The 19,473-nt window shown below is 45.0% G+C and overlaps 1 long non-coding RNA gene across 2 annotated transcripts in view; it reads left to right on the top strand.

Annotated features, from left to right (window-relative positions):
- LOC102162742 overlaps positions 1–19,473 on the top strand; it is a 452,540-nt gene that overhangs the window by 36,952 nt on the left and 396,115 nt on the right. The window lies entirely within an intron of this gene.

The following is a 19,473-nucleotide window of genomic DNA, read 5'->3' as shown; positions in this document are numbered from 1 at the left end:
TTGGGGTCCTGAGCAACTCTGTAAATCTCCCATTCTACAAAGCACCCGCATCCTACCCTTGCAAGGACTGTTTGGGGGAGATGTGCAGACGCTGGCCTGGTTGCTCCATTTCCAGCTCCAGCTGTGTGCTTCCATGCCAGAGGTTGCTGGTGTCCTTCCCTCTAAAGGCCACAGGACCCTCCGCTGGCCCCCAGCACCAGCTCTAGCAGTGCTCAGACTGCATCTCCTTATATATGTTGGTATTCATCCATCTTAGGGCAGAATTCCTCATCATGTGTTCTTAAGAGCCCAGTGCAGAATCTGGAAGGCGGTGTACACTTGAGAAGTACCTGTGCAACAGGTCACTGAACACCCAACCTTGGCTAATTGGTTTGGCTTGTCCCGCTGTATAAAACTCTTTGAGTTACAGATTTTGCAGTTGAAGACTTCGAGAATCTTAGCACAGGACTCTGTAATTCAGGGAAATGATAGTCTTATAAATTTAGATGAGGCAGCGTGTGCATTACATATATGAACTACAGAGACAGACACCCTGGGTTTGGACCCCGGTTGGATCCCACTTCTGGACAGCACAGCACAGGCTCTCTGGGCTCCCCACAGGGCCCACCAAGACTGTTCAGTGCGTTTCCATCCCACTGGCAATATCTGCATCTCCATGCCTAAGGGTTCCCCTTAGAACTTCGGAAAGCTGCTCTGTGGTGTAGGGTAGGACCGAAGGGCCATGGAATCAATGCTTCCCTTCCCCTGCCCAGCAGTCCTCAAGCACCCACACTTGGAATTAACGTGATACTGAACCACATGAAATTGCCAATTCTGTAAGTCAGGCATGTTCAGACAGTGGCAATTTTGTTGGTTCGATCTGATATAAATACTGCAGGCCCCTTGTCACTTGGGTGGGATTGTTGACAGGAGCGGCATGCTTGCTCCATAGCGTTTCCCCATTGGACTGATCCAATCACCACTGTGTAGCTGGCTCAGTCACGCAGCCTTTATTGCCTGGGTCCCTTTCTTCTGTTACTTCCTCATTTCCCTACTGATGCTTCCTAGAATCACTTCCCAGATTAACTATGTGCATTTCCATGTTGTCTCAGGGGTTGCTTCTGGGGGCAGCCCCAACCTAACCCACTCGGGGCCTCCCATTTGGAGGGAGACGGCTTCATTGCTGAGATGAAACGAGATAACGCACACGAAGCACAGAAAACGCAGTGTGAATCAATAGCAGCGGTTACTGCTTTCGGGTCTAATGTGTTCCTCTGAGAGGCATGGAGAGGAGAGGTGGCTTTCTCAGTGCCACTTCATGGGTTAGCATGGGCTCCTCACTTTTGGCTGATCCCCAGGAAGATGACACCAAAGGCAGACAGAGCACTGGCTGCCTCGCAGCCTGCCTTCCTCAAGGTGGTGACAGGGCCACTGGTCAGGACTCAGCTTTGTAAACATGTGCAGGGAGGTACCTATGTGTTCATGTGCTTGTGTACAAATACTATACAACAGGGGTACATGGGAGGGAGGGGCTGCAATGACCAGAGAGAGGACTGGGCAGGGTGTCAGGAATAAAGGGTTCCAATGCCGTATTTGCTGCTAAGACTCTACCCTGGCTGGGCTGCTTTGTCCAAATGGCAGGATTCTTGGATGGAAGCCTTGTCAAAATGTCAGCTCCAAACAGACTGAGCGATAAGACAGATGAGCATTTGGATTGATCTCTGATCCAGCAGAAATTCCGACTGATGGCTATAATGAAAAGACATCTCCTTGCTGACCAGTCCAGGGCTCCAGATATAGATGTGAGGTTCCCCTGAAGATGCACCCTGGTGCCTTCTCTCTCCCCTGCCATCCAGTTCTGGTTTATGTGGGCCAGGTGGGAAAAGGGGCACGGTGACACATGGTGGCCTCCTGAGAAACTCTTTGTAAGGGAGCATCCTGGACCAATTCTGGGAGACTTGGATTCCGGCCCTGGCTATGTCACTAAGTTGGTGGCAAAATTCTAACAGACGAAGCCAGTTTCCTCATCTGGTGGGAATTCCAGTGTGTCCCTGAGATAATACTGCAGCTATCTTTCCGGAAAGATGGCTCAGGGTGGCAGGTATCATGTTCATCCTGTCAGCCCCTCTCCCACCTCTGCCTTTTTGCTGGGCAAGAGCCAGAGCCATCATTCCAAACCTAGGGGATATTGCAAGCTTGGGTATGATATGGCCCAGTGCTCTTGTCTAGGAGGCAGTGTTTCCCAAAGTTTGTTCTAGTGAGTAACAGTTCTGTGAGACATATGCCCTGTTAAAAGTGTTCTGTGGTGATTAGGTTGGCATGCCAGTTACAAAAGAAATGTTAACTTGCTTCTAGGTCAATTGATGAAAACCAGTGTCAGTTTATTAAGCATTTATCATATGAAAACCTAGTGAGGCACATGGATGCAGAAGGGAATGACACATGAGCCTGGGTGGAAGGAGCTCAGCATCAGCTCGGGAGACAGCCTGTTAAGTTCGTTACCGTAAATGTGCTAAAGGAAGAGCAAAGGTATATACAGGGCATAGGGCAGCAATGGGCAAGAAGTGGTTCATTCTGGATGGGAGTGGTCAGAAGGTCTCACTCATGTCTGTTATTTTTTAAGGTTGGTTAAATTTGCCTGGTGGTAAGATGTCTCACAGGAGTTTCCCAGAAAGCGTGATACCATATATGAGGCACAAAGGCTTGAAGCAGCAGGGGCTGTTTGGGGGGCTCTATGACATTTGACAAGTTTAAATGGATAGTTCCTGAGAGAAGGGGCCTATCACCTGATACAGCTCCACAGCCACATCCTCTCCGTATATTATTATGAAAAATAGAAACTGAGTGTGTGGCTCTGTTGATCCTTTGGAAACACCATAATCAAATGTAGACAGCTACTCAGATTGTCTGAGTCACCACGGAGAAGATGCTACTGAAATGTGGCAGCTAGGAGACAGCCAGGCCGATAGAGGTGACAGGCACAGGAGATGCTGACAGTGATGGGAACTCTCCACTTCGGTGCCGTGATGCTGGCAGGGCTGGACTCACAAAGCATACCGTCTGGAGCAGTGCCTCACAAACCTGAATGTGCATACATATCACAGGGGGAGTCTTGTCAAGGCCTGAGGTTCTGCATTTCTAACAAGCTCCCAGGTACTGTCCATGGTGCTGGTCCTCAGACTCACTTCAGTAATGAATTTCTAGGGTAGGGGTTGAAAGACTATGGTCTGCTTCTTATTTTTTGAGTAAAGTTTTGCTGGCACATAGCTGTGTCCATGTTTATATATGAATAGTTGTGACAGAGATGATATGACCTGAAAATCTTAAAAAAAGTTACTCTCTCGCCCTTTGCAGAAAAGTTTACTTACTTAACCTCTGTTCCAGAGGAATGGTTTTTGAACTTGGGCATGTAGTAGAAATATCTGGAGAAGTTTAAAACATCCCAGTTGTCAGGATGCACCAAAACCAATTAAATCATAATCTCTGGAGGTGGGCTTCAGGCCTCAGTAGCTTTTTTTTTTTTTTTTAAATGCTTTTTATTTTTCTCCATTATAGCTGGTTTACAGAGTTCTGTCAATTTTCTACTGTACAGCAAGGTGACCCAGTCACACATACATATATACACTCTTTTTCTCACATTATCATGCTCCATCACAAGTGACTAGATATAGTTCCCAGTGTGATACAGCAGGATCTTGTTGCTTATCCATTCCAAAGACAATAGTTTGCATCTATTAACTCCAAATTCCCAGTCCATCCACTCCCTCCACCTCCCCTTTGGCAACCACAAGTCTATTCTCCAAGTCCATGACTTTCTTTTCTGTGGAAAGGTTCATTTGTGCCATATATTAGATTCCAGATGTAAGTGATATCATATGGTATTTGTTTTTCTCTTTCTTGATTTACTTCACTTAGTATGGGAGTCTCTAGTTCCATCCATGTTGCTGCAAATGGCATTGTTTTGTTCTTTTTTATGATGGAGTAGTATTCCATTGTGTATATATACCACATCTTCTTAATCTATTCATCTGTTGATGGACATTTAGGTTGTTTCCATGTCTTGGCTATTGTGAATAGGGCTGCAATAAACATACGGGAGCATGTGTCTTTTTCCAGGAAGTTTTTGTCTGGACATATGCCCCAGAGTGGGATTGCTAAGTCATATGGTAGTTCTATATTTAGTTTTCTCCATACTGTTTTCCATAGTGGTTGTACCAATTTATATTCCCACCAACAGTGTAGGAGGGTTCCCTTTTCTCCACACTCTCTCCAGCATTTGTAATTTGTGGACTTATTAATGATGGCCATTCTGACTGGTGTGAGGTGGTACCTCATAGTAGTTTTGATTTGCATTTCTCTAATAATCAGTGATGTTGAGAATTTTTTCTTTTTTTAATTGTAAATAGTGCTTTTATTTTTTTATTTTTTATCATATATATATACATATATATACATATATATATTTCTACTGTACAGAATGGTGACCCAGTTACACTTACACATATACTTCTTTTTTCTCACATTACATGTTCCATCATAAATGACTAGAAAGAATTCCCATTGTTACACAGCAGGATCCCATTGCTGATCCATCCTGAAGGCAACATTCTGCATCTATTTATCCCAAGCTCCTAGTCCCTCCCACTCCTTCCCCTTCCCCTTTGGCAACCACAAGTCTATTCTCCAAGTCCATGATTTTCTTTTCTGTGGAAAGGTTTCTTTGTGCCGTATATTATATTCAGGTGCTTGTTGGCCATCTGTATAGCTTCTTTGGAGAAATGTCTATTCAGGTCTTTTGCCCATTTTTCCATTGGGTTGTTGGCTTTTTTAGCTGTTGAGTTGTATAAGGTGTTTGCATATTTTAGAGATTAAGCCCTTGTCAGTTGCATTGTTTGAAACTATTTTCTCCCATTCTGTAAGTTGTCTTTTTTTTTTTTTATGGTTTCCTTTGCTGTGCAAAGTTTGTCAGTTTGATTAGGTACCATTGGTTTATTTTTGCTTTTATTTCTGTTGCCTTGGGAGATCTCAGTAGCTTTGATATTCCCAGATGGTGCCAATATGCAGCGAAGATTTAGGAGGTGCTGTTGCAGAGGCTGCAATGATGCTGATTCATATTATGCCTGCAATTCAAAAATACAACACTAGGAGGCAGCGGTACTAGTTAGGCTATGCACAAGTGGCAGAACTATTAGGCATGGTTTTCTGGATAACCCCAACTGGCTCTAACCACCAATTTCTCTTTGTATAATTAGGACTTGGATTAAAATTGAGAAATCACTCATAGGTGATCAGCCACTAGTCTCATTCAGCTAAGGCAAGCCTTTGGATCTGTGGGCCTCAGAACTTGGCACAGGATTAACTGCTTTGGACTTTAAAAAATGACTGTAATGGAAATTGCTTTTTGCCTGGACCTTACCTTTTCCAGTCTTTGGCTGTTATCATCTGAATTTTGTCCCTGGGCTCTTTGTCTGGTTTCCATTCCATATGTGGTATATCCTGTGACTTAAAGCAGTGATAAGGATAACGTGCATCTGTGGCTCTCAACAGCTTTTAAAGGACTTTTTGTATCATTATTTCATTTGGACGAAATACAGGTTTCACGAAACCCTGTGTGTGGAGTTTGTTTCCAATTAATAGGTAAGGACACTGAGGTTCATAGAGTAGAAATGACATTTTCTGGAACTAGTGAGTGGGGAGCTGGGACTCTTACTCAGATCTTCTGTCCATGAACCAGTGATGGTGAGGGTTACCATTCTCCTAGTTGGAGAAAAAGCTCATTTTGGCTAATGTTACAATGTTGTCCCTCACCCCACCTCCCCACTCCCAGCTGCAGCTCAGTCTCTCCTGCCTCACTTCCTGTGTCTCTCTTCCAGCTCCTTTCAAATGAATAAAAGATTTTACAGCTTCTTTATAAATACTCTGCAGGTTTCAATCCAGCCTTTTTGTAGATTCAAACAAATTCCCCCAAGGAGTTTGGTTCCCTCTTCTTTTTCCTTTCTGTTCAATACGTTTGAACCATTTTAAATCTAATGCATCAGAACTGTTTTTGAACGCAGGGACCCAGTAATTGACTCACAGATGCGAGTTTGACCATTGCCACTTGTGCTGTCACTTGAGACCACCAGAGGTCACGGGGAAGACAAATAACCTCCAACTTAAATTCAATTCTATTTCCTCTGCCCCAGTGAAACTTTTTCACCTGTCAGCCTCATGGTCCTTGAGAACAAAGAGCCAGTCTCCTTGTCTCTGACCTGGGTGGGCTGTGGCATTTGGGAAGTTCTGAGAGATGGATGTTGGGCCATTTTGGACTGGCCCTTGGCCTTGGGACATGGTCGTTGATTGGATTCCAGCATCCCAATTGGTTTTCTGTCTTAAAGTCCTTACCTTTCACTTTGGGAAATGAAGTGTCCAAACCACAAAGGCAAAAGGAGAGAAGTCCAAATGCTTATAGTTGAATTTGTGCTTCATCCCCTATCTCATTCTATAAGGGAATCAATTTCTGATGTGCTCCTCTGAACAGAGAAAATGCTTAACAAAGCAATCCATGATTAAACATCCAATGTGAAACATCAATTTTAGAATGGACAATAAATATAAGTGAAGAATATTTGATGTTTATCAACCTTTGAAGATTTACTGCACCCATGTGGGCTGGTCAACCGGGATGATGGAGGTCCTGACAGGTATCCCCTATCCCCAATATCCTGGAGGAAGAACTAATTCTATGTCATTTTAGTCTTTAATAGAGTTGGTTCATTAAGTATACTACAATGAGACTTGATTTCATTTTTATATGTTTTAGTCTTTAGAGATTCATATATTTCAAATAATAAGGAAACAAAATATGAAGCTTGATCAACATAGTATTTCCTAAATGTTAAGTACTCTGCTGTGACCATCATCCAAAATACAAAGAGACACATCGACAGTGATGGCAGCCCTGGGTGACATCTGCTTTAATGCTGGTTGGCTGTCTGGACCTACGTTCAACTCCTATCCCATAGGAATGCTTGGAGTTTTATAGTTTATTTATGATTTCCCCTCTGCTGACCCCCTCAAAGAAAGTGTCTATTAGGGACCTGAACAAAAGAGGTGTTCCATAGAGATTTCTGGATGAATGAAGGCAGGCAGTGTCAACATTAGAACAATTCTGTTTTATTGAGGATTATGGTGTGTTGTCGAGAGGGCAGGCTTTGGGCTCAAACAGGTCTGAGTTCATAGCATGGCTTCACTGCTAGCTGACGAGTCCTGGTTGGTAAAATGCAGACAGCGTTCTCTTCTTTCCAGGGCTATCGTTGTGGCACAATGATGGGTGTGTAGTGATTGCAGGAAGAGGCTGTGAGGAGCCAGCTGGGTCATGGGCTTGACTTCAGAGAGATCTTGAGCCACCCCAGGAAGACCAGCCTCTGCCAAGACCTGGAGTAATAAGTAGTCTCTCCCTCTGCTCCAGTCCCATGGGCGTTCACAGGCTTGATATTCTGACATTTGTCATTACTTTAGGCTTGTGGAACTTGCAGCAGAGAGACAGTTTATTTCTTTTCCATCTGATTCATTGGTGTGTGTGTGAAATAGAAAGAATCCTGCTATGGGTGCAACCAACTCAAAAAAACATATATTTTATAGTATTCCATCTAATTGAGTTTTTCTTAATAAAAAGCATGAATATTAAGCATTATATTGGATGAGATCTTGGCTCTATAGAGGGTCACAGATCTGCTCTTAGCTTCCATTTCTGTGTTTATTATATGATATAAATGACTCCTCTTGAGCTTGAGTCTTTGCCTCAGGGTGTGCTTCTGCTTCGTTTGGACCCAAACTAAGGCCTTTGGGGAAGAGGACAAGACACATTCTGGCCAACTCGGCCTCCTCTGGTTAATGGAGGGAGGCACTGGGGAGCCATGCAAGTGACATTTCATTTTTTTTGATGAGTGACAAACATCATCAGACAAGGAACAAGAAAGGGAAACTACATCGAGGAATTGGTGCTACTGGATTAAAGACAGATGACTCTGGAAAGTAGTCCTAAGCCTGAGGGACCTAAGGAAACTGGGGCAGACTCTGGGTTTGCTCCATCCCTTGGTTGGTACAATCCACAGGCTTTGCTCCTGCTCAGTGGGATAATCCAAACCCGCCTCATTCATCTTTCAAGGGCAAGAACTGTATCTTCCACTTCTTTTTTATCCCCTTATTGGAAAACCGCATCTTTTCACATTGGTAATTGTTCTTAAGATTCTGGAGAAAAATGCAGCCTGGTTGTTTTAAGAACAAAGCAGGCCCTTCAATGAGGAATGCATTCTCTGGTTGGAAAAGTACACGGGGAAATCAGAAGGGTCTTTTGCCTTCAGTTGGTGACTCTGGGAGCAAGGGCAGCAGAGGACTTCCTAGGATGCAGGGAAAGGGCAGGTGCTGAGAGATTCATTGCAGTGAATCAGCCGTGATTGCATCACGGACTCAGACGGAGGATTCTTCCACCCCAGACGCCACCAGGAAGCTGCCTGTGAGCTCTGTTCATTCCCTCCAGCAGCGTTGCCCTCATCAGGCTTTCCTGCCTCGCCCCCTTCCAGCCACACTGCACACTGAGGCCAGGATGACCTCTCAGCTCCCCAGTCCTCCTCCCCCCAGGCCAAGTTCAAGCTCCAATCCTGGGCACAGGGCTTTTCATCTCCTTTTCCACCCTTCACCCCATGGCGTTCCCTGGCTGGCCAGCCACCCTGCCGTGGTTGGTCATGCCATTCCTTGTGCCTGGAATGCCCTTCCTCACTTTGCCTCCTTGGCTGAGTCCTACTTACTCAACAGGACACAATTCAGACGTTTACCAGACACACCCAGACCTAAATTCTAACTCCCGTCTCTGCGCTTGGACAGCCTTTCCATACACCCCTGTTACTCCCTGTCACTCTGCATAATGCTTTGTTTAATTGCCCAGCTTGGCTGTTGGGATGGGACTCAAGGCAGGGGCCACTATGCCAGACTCATTCTGATTCTCCAGAGGGGGCGCAGTGCCTGGCCCGTGATGGACACCTACTGTAGGTTAGCGAAAAATAATTGGCTGTCCTTGAACTTGATTTTTTTCACGTTCACATGTTCCTTCTTTACACCTCGGTCTTAAACACCTAGGGAGTAGGTGTGATTTATTTCAGGTTCTTTTCCTAAGCATTGAGGCTTACCAGCTCCCCTGCAGCCCCTCTGCTGGCCTGGGCAGGTTCCTGTGCGTGATAAGTGGCCACTGGATAAAAGAAGGAATGGCATTCAGTCCCCTAGCTTCGGAGCTCACCTCAGTGTCTTCTGTCTCACATGGATTCGCCTGTCAGAGAATATTTTTATCATCCTGTCATGCTTAGAAGGCTCGGTCCTTGATCCAGGTCATTTCTAAGTCAAAAGTGATACAGTTTCCAGATCCCTGTGCTCAGAGAAAATCCCTGGCAGAGCCACCTGCTTTCGGGTATGTGATGGGGCCTCGGCAGCATGTCTCACACACCTGTGGCGGTGACGAGAGGTAATTTAACACCTGTCCAGGCCTCCACTGAGTCTCCCCAAGTGGGCTAATGGGATGTCAGGTTGACGATGGGAGGGGGGATGCAACAGTGTTATAGTCTAAGCCCCTCCAGCAACGGGCCCTGCCCCCTCCTGGGTTTCTGTTCGCAGGGCAGCCCCTGCTGGTCTGCACTCCAAAGCCAGACTTTTCTGGTGATAATACACCTTTTCTGGGTTCCCTACGGGCTTCATGGTGCAAGTCAGTATTTGAGGGCGTGGCAGTGGGCAGCTGCTTCTGGAAGCACCGGAATAGGATTTGTCGTTGTCAGCGTGAGCTCCTTATCTAAGCATCTACTCTGCAAGGGTACCTGAGATTTCCTAAAGCTTGCAAAATGACTCCCTGAGAAAGACGATCCAAAATATGAAATATGTTGGATTTACCAAATAGTACTTCAGTGGCTATTCTTCTTTGAAGTAAAATAATATACAGGATGAGTATGATGTTAACTTCTTATCTCTTTCCTTTGGGGAGCTGGTAAGACTCTCCTGAGTCAGACCAGACAGAGCCTTCAGTGTTTCAGCATGGGAGATGGAGGCCTGGAAATACAGAACAGTCAGGTTGCATCTTATGCTTTGTTAACTAATGCAGATTCAATGAGAGAGGGAAAGAAAAATAGGAAGATGGAGCTAGAGGCAGGGGTGGGGGGTGCACAATTAGCAATTTGCCTGGCCTGGTGGTTAGACTGGCTCTTCTCAATGAGCTCATTTCCAGGCAGGAATGAGATGTGGCCATGAGGCTAATTTGCCCTTGGTCTTGATACCTGTGAGCCTCTTATAGGTGAGCTCCTGGTTGTGGTCTCACTGTCTGCAGGGGTGTGATTCTTACATTCAACCCTCTTTATTACCTCCTGCCCATTACTGAATCCATTATACATAGAAACATCTTTTACTGGGCAGGGCTGTATATACCAAACTAGGCAAACTCTAGTTTATAGACAATTAAGGGATTCTCGGGAACAATTTTAACAGATTTTTTTTTTTTTTTGCCTTATATGCTGAACTTTAGACCCCAATTTCTGGGTCATATGTAACCCCACTGAACGGATCACACTAATGATGAGAACACCATAAACAACAGTAATAGCCATGCTTTCATTGTACGTACTCAGCCCAGCCACCAGGATAAGTACTTTCCATGGACTGTCTGTTTTTATCTTCACGGCAATTCTGTGCATTAGATATTATCGTATTTTGATTCAACCTTTTAAATTGAGGTATATATTTCATAGAGTATGTTTTGGTGATTTTTCCACATGTACAAACTCGTGTGAACTTGGCTCTGATTGAGACAGAGCATTCCATTCCCCTTCCCACAGCAGGTTCTCTGAGGTCCCCCATCCCCTGCCGAGGTGGCCATTATGCTGACTTCTAAGACCATAGCTTATCTTCTTATGTTCTAGGACTTTATATATAAATAGAATAATACAGTATCTACCTTTTAGTGTCTGGCTTCTCTCTTCAACATAATATTTTTGACATTCGTATTATTTATACACACACACATATACACACACATAATCTTTATATGTACATATATATACATACATTTATATATATATGCCTATACATGTATACACACACATAATACATATATATCTTTATATGTACATATATAAATATGTACATCTTTATATGTATACATACACATACATACACATATCTTTATATGTACATATATGGGTTACATAATGATATATATCATACATACTTCTTTATATGTATATATACATACATATACATACATACATGTACATCTTTATATATACATCTATGGGGTTACATCATGATAAACCCATCCTAAGCTGAAAATATTGTAAGCTGAAAATGCCCCTAACCTACCCAACATCATAGCTTAGCCCAGCCTACCTTAAATGTGCTCAGAACACTTATATTAGCCTACATTTGGGCAAAATCATCTGACACAAAGCCCATTTTGTAATAAAGGGTTGAATATCTCATGTAATTTATTGAATACTGTGTTGAAAGTGAAAAGCAGAATGTTTATAAGTATATGGGTTGTTTACCCCCGTGACCACGTGGCTGAGGCTCGCTGCCCCCGCCCAGCATCCGGAGAGAGTATCTCACCGCATTGCTCTAGCCCAAGAAAAGATCACAATTCAAAATTCCAAGTACAGTTGCCACCGAATGCATATTGCTTTCGTGCCAAAGTCAAAAAATCTTAAGTGGAACCATCTAAGCTGGGGACATAAGGTCACATAGCTGGCAAGTGGCACAGCGTGGATTTGAGCCAAGCTCCATGCTACTCCAAAGGCTCTTAGCCACTCCCTCTGTGTGTCATGGCAGCTCCAGTTTTCCAGGTCCAGGAGAAAAGCCTGCATGGGAGCAGATGAATGTATACAGACCGAATACAAGCATGGAGACTACAGGATGCAGTAAATGCACCACCAAGTGCCCCTTTCCGGCCAGTCATCTGCAAATGGATTAAACCTGGGAAGTTCAGGCATTTTCTAGCATAGGAGGCTAGGCTATCACTAAAGCCAGAGTCTCTCCATCCCTTTATTCTGAGTTCTGATTCCTGAATGTAACAGAAGAGGTATTACTTTGATGTTGGAATCGTGCCTTTGATCAAAAGCTTGCTGGCTCCCTCATGTCTCTTAGAACAAGACAGTAGTTCTATTGTGCTGGCGTGTGTTGTAACATTTTGGACAGCAGAAATGACATTTACATGAAACAGCCATCCTTGGAATGCAGGAGATAAGACACTTTCAACAGCTCCTCGAAGAAGACTCTCCAGCATTGACTTTAAATCAAACAGAAGTAATAGCGTGTCATCCTGCTTCCCCTTTTCTACCTGGTGTTAATTAAAATCCTGATAACAGAACTCAGTCAACATCCAGATGAGGAAGACCAAAGCACCGCTTAAAAATGTTCAGATGAGAGTACAGTTAATCAGAATGAAAACAGCCCCCCTGCCCCAATTTTCATTCTTATTTGGCGTCTCCTGGATGATCTGATTAACAAGCAGAGGTAATTTCTTAGGCTCCTCCACACCTTTCTCCCCACCCCTTTGGAGTTTCTGAGCTGAACCCTTTGAAATAACTGAACAATTACTTTGTGCAATATTATTGAAGTTTATTAAGTTGTTGCCATCGGCTTTGTCCAATTACCAAATTTGGCTGGTTTGCATATTGCAAAGCAGGGTGATGAAGGTGTCTGCAGAGTGGAACCTCAGATGCTTCTGAGCAGAGAGAAGCTGTAAAGTTCCTATGGTTCAAATCCTTTCCTCTTAAAGATTAGGACGCTGAGGCTGAGAGGTGAATTGACCTGACTAAGGTGTACACAAGCTAGAGGCAGGGCAGGGCTGTGCCCCCTGTTCCCCAGAAGCCCCACCTGTCTGCAGGGCTCTAAGCTGGCAAACCCTGCGTTGTCCCCTCCGAAGCCAAAGCTGCTTCCACATTCCTGCACGTCTCAATTAGTTCCAATTTAGACATGACATCAAGCACATCTTAAAATGCAAAGCCATTCTGACAGGATAGAAAGGACTAAATGCGGACTACCCCGGCGCAATTCAGCAGCTCTAGAATCTTGGAATTTTGGAGCCACAGGCCGAATGGTCTGCAGTGAAACACTGTTATTTCATTGGGAGTGAAAAACTAACTTCCAACACTTTGCATCTCTATCCTGGCCTCAGAATCCTCTGCCTCGACCTCATTTGGACCTTGCTTTTATTTTTAAACTTTTATTATGGAAAGTTACCAACACCTGCAAAAGTGAGAGTCGTATAGTAGAGACACAGAGAGGTCGACTGACTTGCCCAAGGTCACCACAGCAAGGAAAGGGGAAAAACAGAGGTGAGCTCAGGTATTTCCGTGTTTTCTTGTGTGTGAGATAAGAACACAGCTTGAGACCTATTCTCTTGTAGTTGTAAGTGCACAACATGGTATCATTAACCACAGGCACAGCGTTGTACAGCAGATCCCTACGAGTTATTCGTCATGACTAACTGAAGCCTTATACCTGTTGAATGGCAGTTCCCCATGTCCCTCAGGAAACCACTGCTCTACTCTCTGTTCCTCTGAGTTAGGCCATTTTAGATGCCTCGTATAAGTGGAATCGTACAGTATTTGTCCCTCTGTGACTGGCTTATTGCACTTAGCACAACCTCAAATTTCATCCATGTTGTTGCATATGGCAGAAATTCCTTATTTTTCAAGGTGGATTAATATTCCATTGCTTGCCTTTAGAAATCAGAGACTTTGTGGTTGGGAATGTAAAATGGTACAGCTTCTATGAAAAACAGTGTAGAGGTTCTTGAAAACAATTAAAAATAGAACTACATATGATCCATCAAGCCTAGGTCAGGGAATTTGTCTGAAAGAACTGAAATCATCTCTCAAAGATATATTTGAACTCCTAAGTTCATTGCATTAGTCACAATATGTAGAACCAATCTAAATGATCATCAGTGGATGAATGGATGAACACACTCTTATTTATTTGTTTTTTTTTTTTTTTGAGCCACACCTGCAGCATATGGAAGTTCCCAGGCTAGAGGTCCCATCAGAGCGACAGCTGTCAGCCTACACCACAGCCACAGCAACACAGAATCCTTAAGCCACTGAGTGAGGCCAGGAAACAGACCCTTGTCCTCAGGGATACTAGTCAGGTTTGTTACCATTGAGCCACGATGGGAATTCCTGAACACACTCTTAAATGCCTGCCATTGGTGGTTACTCAGCAATGGGGCGGTAAAGGTGGTTATTTCTGTCCTTCTGTCCCCACCTCCCAGTGCCTAGCCCAAGTACATAGTTGTATAAATTGTTGTGTGTTGATGACATGCCTTTCCTATCATCAGGCTCACCTTTAGCTGACATGGTTTTGCTGGAAAAGGCACTCTCTCTAGCCCCACTGGCTGGCTCCAATGTCTTGGGATACAGACACATCCAGGTGTTCTTGTGAGGGGCTGTGGCCTTCTTGATGGTCTTTTCCAGAAGCAGGTAGATGATCTTGATGTCTGACCACCCACCCATCACATCAGTCATCAGAACTGGTTAGCTGATGGAAGTCAGGAACAGTCCTGGATTTGGAGTTAGAAAACCTTGGTTAGACCTCCTTGATTTAGATGTTGTGTGTATGCCATTTAATCTCTCTGCCCCTTGTTACCTTATCTATAAAACATGGACCATAATCTCAAGTTCACAGGGTTGTTTGGAATGTTGAACAGGAGCAGGGAGAGAAGGACCTTTCAGACTATTGGTCTAAAGCTTAACCCATCAGAAGGTGAGGCCATCAAGTGCAGGGCCCATAGGCAGTGACTGAATGTAACATCATGTGTTCTTTCTTTTGCTTGAAATTAGATCCCAGCGTTCTAATTACTAGTCTCCATAATTACTTTAAATAAATAACTACATACTATATCCTCGGGTTGATGTATCTCAATTACCTGGGCCATTTCTATTAGAGAATGATATATTGGGCATCCTTAAAGTATCTTTTGTTTTGACTTGTAGCTTAGAATAAATTTGCCAGAGAGTGATAATTGGGGTCTAGAGGGGGGATTGTTATAATGTTATGCTCACTATTGATTCTTTTTTTTGCCTGTGCCCATAGCATGTGGAAGTTTCCAGGCCAGGGATCAAACCCAAGCCACAATAGTGACAACATGGAATTATTAACTGCTAGGCCACCAGGGAACTCCAATATTTTGATTCTTTAAGTATATTTTCATTTTGCTCTCATAACATTGTGCAGATCTTACTATAACTTCGCTAGCATTGGCTTTTTTCTGGTATTTTTTTAAAATAGGAATTCCTGCAGTGGTACAGTAGGTTAAGAATCTGACTGCAGCAGCTCAGGTCCCTGTGGAAGTGTGGGTCTGATCACTGGCCATGAGTAGTGGGTTAAAGGATCTGGCATTGCTGCAGCTGTACCTTAGATTCATTCCCTGGCCTGGGAACTTCTATATGTCATGGATGCAGTAAAAAACACAAAGCAAAACAACCCCCCCCCAAAAAAAAAACTCCCAGAAAAACCCTTTTTTTTGTGCTTTTTAACAAAAAACACAGCACAGCTATCACCAGGTCATCTGAGAACATTTCCCATACTCATAGTATTGCACTTATCATGTCAAATGGTCAACAATTTATTTTTCAATCTTTCCTCCAGCCCCACACCCCAACCAAGTGTGAGCCAGGAGAAGAGAATGTATGCCCATCTTAAACAGCTGGAACACGGTGGGTTTATGTTAACTTGTTTGTTGAAATCACCTCTTCCATCTTGCTGAACACAGTGGTCACCTTTCAGCATTTTGAAATAAAGCTTAAACTCAGTTTTGCCCTGGGATGGTGAGGGTTGGGTTAGAACCAAGGCTCTGCTGGACCCCGAAGAGCTCTAGGCAAAGCCGATCTGCATCCTGAGGAGGAGGGGTGGGCGAAGCCTCTCCACCTGATGTTTTGCAGAAGAAATTTGGGTCCATAACCCACTAAACTGACTCCAGATAAGACCACCCCCATCAAAGGCTGATGCAGGCTGGGAGGTGTCGGCCGTACACGCACCACCCAATTTAATCAATTGCAGCCCCTGGTCTAAAGAGACAATGGCTGAAAATACAACGTAGATATTATTGCAGCGAGGGAGGCTGTGTTCAAAGGAGGGTTTTTAGAAACTTATTTTAAGCTGAAAACCAGACTGAGATAAGGGATGGGTTGATGAGGAGGCTGCGTGTAAAGAGCGCTCCCGCCGCTGGAGGGGCGCAGAGGCTGCCGGGAAGGTGGAGGCTGGTGGGAGGGTGCGGGGTGCACGTCGGGGCTCCGCTGGCTCATACTTTCAAATAGAAAAGAAGAGATGCTTGATAGGCTACAGGAAAAGAAAAGAGAACACAGCTATAGGGAAGACTGGCGGCCAGGTACCAGGAAGTGGGAGGAGAGCGCGTGTGAGGGAATGAGGGCTTGGGTGGGGCATCTCCTGCTGGCCTGGGTAGTGGGGTCCAGCCCTCTGCTCGAGACATCACCTCTGAGGTGACACTGAGGGGGTTGCAGAGGGGAGAGGTAGCCTTTGGGAGGCACCGGGCACCTGCCTCAATCACTCACCCTCCACCCCGGCCAATCCAGCTCTCTTTGCAGTCTCCCACCCTTCACCCAAAGCCCTGGACTCTTTGTATACCCGCTGGACTTTTAAAGAAGTTGCCACACCTCTTTTTCTCTTTCCAACCCTCTATTTACAGCTGTTGCCCAGAGTGAGTTACCTTTCAAAGAAATTCATCATTTTTGCCACAGAAACACATCAAATCCTTCCCACGACTTCCACGAAATCTCTTGGGTGTGGCATTGCAGGTCTCCCACAGCGATTCCATAGGGACCTCTCTTTTTCTCATTGCAGCCTTGTTACCCCGGCCCCAGCTTCCTTCCTTCAGGCTCCTGTGAAGGTTTCCTTTTCTCGGATTTGTACACTTTGGTGTAAGTGATTCTATCAGCCTGGAATTCCCTTCCTGCCTTGTCTACCCAGAAGATTCCCACTCATTCTTCAAGGCTGGGTTCAAATGCCTCCTGCTTTACAGACCTGTCTTTGTTCCCATTTTAACACAAACAGAAATAGTTATGTTAAAGGAATGAAGATCTCACTACCCAATGGGATAAAAGGTGGCGAGAAAAAGGCATAGGAAAAAAAGGACATGGACACAGAGTGTCTGTTCTGTGCTAGGCAGTTAGCAGAGCTGGTTGTATTTGGATATTTTGAGGACACTAAGAAGTCGAGGAAACTATGGGCCCAGGTGGTGAAGTGACTCACTTGAGATCATCCAGCTGGCCCGGGGCAGAGCTGGGACTGGAACCCATCTCTCCCAGACTCCAAGGCCCATGGACATTAGACATTAGTCCTCTACAGCCCTGAAATTATGGTCTGGAGGCCCTGCTTATTCCCTCAGTGAGGGTGGCAGCGCCTGAGTCCACATGGGCATAGGAACCCCTTCTCCCCATCAAGAATTTGCAAGACTGTAAATGTGCACCTGGGGTGGGGAGAGAGGCCGTCACCCGGACCACATTCCTCTTCTTTCACGTTCCACAGATTCTTTTCTTTGCCATCAACACAGTTCTTGTCACACTCAAGTCACTCACTTATCCCACAAATATTTAGCCACCACTCGCTCTGTGTCCCAAGCACTGTTTTAGGTTGTGGGGCTGCAGCAGGGGACAGAACAGACCAAGATTCCTGCCTGGTGGAGCTTACTTGCTAGTGAGGGAGACAGAAAATAAGTCAATGGATAGATTTAGAAGGTGGTTGGTGGTGATAAGTGCCGTGGAGGGAAATACAGCAGGAGAGGCTGGCAGAGATGTCTATGACAGCTCTTCTGGGGGGTGGTTGGGTGGGCAGCCAGGCAGGCAGGTGGGGCAAGGAGAATGATGCGAGGGAGGGAACTGGGCAGGTGTCTGGGAGGAGCATCTGTCTGCCTCTGCTTCCAAGTTGCTGCTCTCCACATCTCAAGTGTTCAAGATTATTTTAGGTTTGGAGCTGCATCTTCTGTGTCTCTTTATCATCCTCTCTAATGCACATGCAGTATGGCAGCTCTCTGTGTCTCTCTCCACTCGGATCCCTCTGTTTGTGTTTCTTTGAGACTGTGGTCCTCCTGAGAGTTATTCTTAGTTGGCCCGAGGCAGTGGCTGTGTTTCATTTACTCTGGGCTGAAGCAAATTGTCCTTTGGGCATAAACCTGATGTCATGCCACCTTTTGGGCAGCACCCTTTCACTTCTCCCAGAACTTGATGGCTGATCTGTTCATGCCCAGTGTCATGAGAGTTTCACAGTGATCTTGCAGAATGAACTCATTAAAGATCATTAAATATTCGGGCTGGGGTCAGTGCCTGACAGAATGGCTAGTGGGGCATGCCAGAAGCCGGAGACCTTGGCACTGAATGGTGTGCCAATGAGAAGGACACACACCCTGCATCCTGATGGGAACGCTCATCAGGAGAGGCAGCAATCCAAGTGCCAGGTACTTGGCTCTCATGTTTGTCAGTGATTCACGAAGTGATTATCAACATTCAAAACCACTTCATGAATCAACCAGGAGCTGGAACAAGATTTAACCATAATGAGCTCATTTCCATAGAAATATGACCAGAACCACTGGTGGATCAAAATGTCGTGGTTCAGTCTTCCACCCACCCCTCCTGCCACCACCTGGCTTCCAACAGGCTCATTTCAGGCCTCACTATGCTCTGTTGCTTTGCACTCTAACCAAGAGCTGCCACATCCAAGAAACTCAGAAATGGTGGATTCAGAGTCCTTCTTCTTCTTCTTTTTTTTTTTTTTTTTTCCCTTTTAGGGATGCACCCATGGCATATGGAAGTTCCCATGCTAGGGTCGAATTAGAGCTGCAGCTGCTGGTCTACAGCCACAGCCACAGCAATGCCAGATTTAAGCCGCATCTGCGACCTACACCACAGCTCATAGCAATGCCAGATCCTTAACCCACTGAGTAAGGCCAGGGATTGAACCCATGTCTCATGGATACCAGTCAGGTTTGTTACCACTGAACCATGATGGGAACTCCCAGAGTCCTTTGCTCCGCTGGAGAGTGAGCATCCTTTGAGGTCTGATGTGAGCTGAACCGTGTCCCCTCCTATACACGGTCCATGTGTTGAAGCCCTAACCTCTAGGACCACAGAATATGACAGTGTTTGGAGATAAGGCCTTTAAATAGGGGATTAAGGTCAAACAAAGTCATAGGGTTGGGCCCTGATCGCATAGGACTGATGTCCTTCTAAGAAGAGATTAAGGCACAGGCGTGTAAAGAGGAAAGACCACATGAAGACACAGGGAGGAGGTGGCCATCTTCAAGCCAAAGACAGATGTCTCAGAAGAATTCGACTCTACCCACGCCTTGACTTCAGACTGCTAGTCTCCAGCACTGTGGGGAAATATATTTCTGTTGTTGGAGCCACCCCATCTGTAGTACTTTGTAATGGCAGACTTAGCCCACTCATTCAGGGTTCTTTTTTGTTG

This window comes from Sus scrofa, chromosome 6 (genome assembly GCF_000003025.6).
Source record: "Sus scrofa isolate TJ Tabasco breed Duroc chromosome 6, Sscrofa11.1, whole genome shotgun sequence".
Lineage (NCBI taxonomy): Eukaryota > Metazoa > Chordata > Mammalia > Artiodactyla > Suidae > Sus > Sus scrofa.
Note: the sequence above shows the minus strand (reverse complement) of the source record. Positions and strands in the feature narration are given on the sequence as shown.